Below are 4,874 nucleotides of genomic sequence, written 5' to 3'. Positions count from 1 at the left end.
TCACAGCTCTAAATTTTGTCTCTGTAACTCCTTCCATGGGTGTTTTGTTCCCATTTCTAAGAAGGGGCAAAGTGTCCACACTTTGGTCTTCATTCTTCTTGAATTTCATGCGTTTAGCAAATTGTATCTTATATCTTGGGTATCCTAAGTTTCTGGGCTAATATCCACTTATTCATTACTTCATTTCTAATTCAGTCGTCTTCCTTCAGTAGAGGCTTTTGCAATATTCAAAAGAGGAATAAATTGTAATATCATTTCTTCCGTGGTACTGATATTCAGTGCCATGAACTCTATCCTTAGTCTTTTCATGTGAATTGACCCTTTCAGCAGTAACAGTTTCTCTGTAGGGTTCAGCATATCCTTGACTGGCATGGCTCTCTGCTTTTGGGTAATTGACCTTCAGCCAGGTGTGACCCTCTCCTTCAGCTTCAGGTTTATTTTGTGGGTCTCTTTGTTCTTGGGTACCCTACCATTAGTCAGTTTTGACCTGTTGTTTCCACATCCTCTGCTGTGTTTGTTTTTCTGTGTGTGTGTGTGTGTGTGTGTATGTACATATATGTGTATATGGGCATGTATATGTATGCATGTGTACATTTGTGTGTATATGCATATACGTACACATATGTGTATTTGCATATGTGTATGTATGTGCATGTGTGTATGTATGTATGTTTGTGTGTGTATGTGTATGTATGTGAGATGTGAGGATTGAACTTGGGTCTTTAAGTATGCATCAAAAATACTTCATTGATTGATGTTAACTTCTGAACCTTTGTCATGTTTTAAGAAGCTAAATTTTAATGGAAAAGAAACTCACTGTGTTTTAATCAAGAAATTTATGAGATATTTAATGGTCTTTACTTGAAATTCAACTTCCTTAGGGACATCATGAACTTGATAGTTTTTTTTCCTCTAAAATACAGTTGACAATGTTCCATCAGGAAAAACCACACAGGATTCTCTCATGAAGTTGTCACTCATTTTCTAGGTTAATTTTCTTTCCTCCTTTAACGGGGAGTTAAAATCTTTAATATGCTTATTTTCTGTAAAATAGAAATAGCTGTAATAACTATGTTACAAGTGTTTCATGTAATTTAAGTTGGAGAAAATGTTAAGTGTTTGTACAAAGACTTGAAAATATTAAAGTGTATGTATTTATACCTGTTTATAAATTACTAATAAAAATGAAAAATTTGAAATAGGTCTCATAATGACACCCTGGTTAATACAGAATTTTTTTTTGTTTGTTTTTTGTTTTATTTATTTATTTATTTTTTTTTTGAGACAGGGTTTCTCTGTATAGCCCTGGCTGTCCTGGAACTCACTTTGTAGACCAGGCTGACCTTGAACTCAGAAATCCATCTGCCTCTGCCTCCCAAGTGCTGGGATTAAAGGCGTGTACCACCACGCCCGGCTATGTTATATCTTAATAGATATGTGGTCTGGTGTGACTTTTTTGTTTACGTTTTTCAATGGCCTCAGTCTGTTGCTGCGCTGCTGGCTAGCCTGCTCTGCCTCCCTGTTACTCTGTGTTCTAAGGTTCTTGGGTTTGAACCCAGAGTTTTCAGGCAAGCTCTCTACCCTTGTAGCCCTGAAAGGAAAGAAGTGTTGATAATCACACTGCAGTGTATCATTTCAGAAACTTGAATAATTGTGGGTTCACCCTATATAACTAGTTTTTGTGTTTGTTTTATTTTTATTTTGAGACAAAATTTCTCTGCATAGGCTTGGCTGTTGACTTTTTTCTTCTTCATCTGTTTTATTGAGTTCTTATACTATTCTCTCCCTTCCTCCCCCCTCCCGTCCCCCACACACATACAACATGAGGTAGGAGAGAAAGGTTACAGAGGAAAGAGGATGAAGACCTCCACAGGCTTCTTTCTTGGTTAGGTTGTGGTGTTCCCAGGGGCAAGTCAGCATCCCAGCAACAGCAAGGGGAGCAGCTGCCGCAGGCCTTCTTGGGGCCCTTGTATTAATATCCTCTCCAGAGTCTCTAGAATTAAACTATCTGCAGATGGCAAAACCACGCCCCTCTTGGAGCACAAGACAATCATAGTTAGCGGCTGAGGAAAAACTGAAGAAGCCCCATATCCCACACTTGGGCTTAAAACAAAACCACATAACTTGAGGGGGTTTTAAAGAAACCAGAACTCTCAGTACACCCAGCTGTCCTGGGCTCGCTCTGTAGACCAGGCTGGCCTCAAACTCCCTCTGAGAACCAGACCAGCCTCAAACTTAGAGACCCACCTGCCTCTGCCTCCCAAGTGCTGGGATTAAAGGCATGTGCCACCACTGTCTGGCTTACTACAGAATTTTTAATAAGCATGATGTCATATATTAAATTATTTTATGGTTTTAATATACTATGTCATTAGTAAACTGGACCAAAACTGGGTGAAGACATTAATCTAGAATTTCAGCAGTTTTTCCACCTATATTCATACTTTACCCAAAATGACCATTCCTTTGAATATTTCTGATAACCCCCCAAAATGACATAAATATCTTCATAAATACAAATGAATAATAATTTCTTTACCACATAGTGTGTGGACTGGTGTGGTGACTGGATTCCACAGTGAGCTTTTGGTCTTTCCTACAGGACTCGGCATGGTCTGAGTACCCTCTTTCTCACGTGTATTTTTCATTAGTATGTTTGGCAAACACAAAGAGGTTGCAGAACCACTATGAAGAACGATTGTCTTAATTTTCTTCTTGATGCTTCCACAGGTTCCAAAATGCTTTTCTCAGCTGATCATCTTCAAAAAAAGTTTCCCCTAGTAAATGAAATATGTGCCCAAATGAAATGTTTCAGCAGAGCCAGCTTCAATGAAGCAAAACTGAAGTCTGTCATGGTAGCCAGCATCATGTAAGGGGGATTTCAATTTTAAAACCAAAATTAAATGAGTTTAGAAACTAAAAAGCTTGTTGACATTTTGTTGCTTTAAATCAACAGCCTGCCTGTTTCTCAGACAATTGAGATGGCGATGAAGAATGAAATGCATATTAATGTACTAAGTTCTGCTATGTGCTGCTATCAAACAACAGGCGTTTAAAAACTGTTCAGCTTGCTAAAATAATTAAGGAAAGATTGTAATGTGCATAAATAAGAGAAATTGTGTGCAAACAAGAATACTGGCCTTCGAATTTATCTCCTGCCAGATGGCCTCCAACCTTTTTCTAGAGGCTTCTATTCTAGACTTTTTTGTAAATAGAGAAAATAAAAAATAAGACAGGGTCTCTCCATGTAGCCCTGGCTGTCCTGGAACTCATTACGTAGACTGGGCTGGCCTTAGCCTCATGAGATCCTCCTGCCTCTGCATCATGAGTGCTGGAATTAAGGAGAAGTGACACCACACCTTTCGGAAAAAATAAAATATTTCAAAATATCTGAGATAGATGCTTAGAATACTTGAGTATTGTGTATTAAATCTGAATCACAAGTAAATAATTTTAGATGTGAAAGTTTTATGGACAGTTGTTCACGTGTGTGTGCGCATGCGGGTGTGTAAGTTGTACTTGTGAGGAAATTATATGCAGATAGAGTATAGTCTTGTTATTTCTGTATGTCTAGCATACAGAAATAGACAAGATCTAGAAATAATCAAGCAGAGAAACAAAATCCAGGGTGTGCTCTAGTTGAATGGAGAGCATTCTGATAATCACTTCTTTTTTGATCACTTAATCAATAAATGAATAAGCCACGGACACTTCTTTATTGTCACAGATTTTGTGAGTTCTGACAGGAAATGCTGTGGGTAAGGCATCTTCTGTCCTATGATGATTGAAGTCTGCAAGGCTGGGTTGGAATCATCTGAAGACTCACTGGTGTGGCTGGTTGTTGGTCTGGGATGACTGCAAGTCTTTGTATGATCTTTCCATTTGCCTTGGCCTCCTCACAGCATGGCGGCGGTGGGCAGTGATGCACTATTCACACTAGCCCAGAGCCTCAGGAAAATGTATCCTGGAGAGGAAAACAAAGTAACCTCACATTTTACGATAAATCCTTGGAGGTTAAACAGAGTTACTGTCTTTGTGCTGGATTGATTGAAGCAGTTGTAGATGTGAAGTAAAAATGTCCCATTCTTCCAAAGGTCCCTGGAGCGAAGTTGTAAACTTGGAGCAGACGGATTGGACCTGTGCTATTTATGGAAATCAGTAATGTAACACTCACAGGGAAATGACTTATTACTTAGCAACCCAGTGTGGTTCATTCCATTTGCTTCCTTTTAGGGGGGGAGGGGCGAGGGGTGGGGAAGGCCTCCACCCCCTGGGAAGGGGACAGAACAGCCCCCAGATGATTTGATGTTGCTGCCCTCAGTGGAACACGTAAAACGCTTGGGCATGGGAGGACTTACCTTTTAGTCTCTTCTCTTCTCTGGTTGTTCTTTTTTCCTGATTGTTTGTTGAGGTTCCAAGGAAAGACTTCTCTTTCGGAGGACGATTTCTCAGATAAGGGACTTGAGAGTGTCCCTGCAAGCCTGAGGGGAGAGGATAATTGGAGAGACCTTGCCTCTGAGCCAGTCTCCAGCTCTGCATGTAAAAGAACCCACACTCTGTGCTCTCATTTTCTGACACTAAAACAGCAAGAAGCCTTCCCATGTCCAAGCACAGAAGATGGCGCCTTTCAAGGAGAGAAATTGTGGGGTGGGAAACGTTTGGGGAGAGGCAGGTTTAAAATAGTTTCGTATTTTGTATGTTTTTTAAAATGCAGAATTTTACTCGTGGTCCTCGAACAGACTGATATTCCGTAAGATTTCAAGCACATGCAGCTTTGAAAAGACAACACTGCAAGTACACTAGCAAGACACCAGCTTCCAAACAAGACGAGATTCGGAAGACAACACTGCAAGTACACTAGCAAGACACCAGCT

The 4,874-nt window shown here is 40.0% G+C and overlaps 1 pseudogene; it reads right to left on the bottom strand.

Annotated features, from left to right (window-relative positions):
* Nucleotides 1–4,602, bottom strand: part of LOC110292490 — a 6,110-nt pseudogene extending 1,508 nt beyond the window's left edge.
* Nucleotides 4,603–4,874: the final 272 nt, after the last annotated feature.

The sequence above is a fragment of the Mus caroli genome, chromosome 4 (genome assembly GCF_900094665.2).
Source record: "Mus caroli chromosome 4, CAROLI_EIJ_v1.1, whole genome shotgun sequence".
Classification (NCBI taxonomy): domain Eukaryota; kingdom Metazoa; phylum Chordata; class Mammalia; order Rodentia; family Muridae; genus Mus; species Mus caroli.
This window is presented reverse-complemented; position numbering and strand designations above follow the sequence as displayed.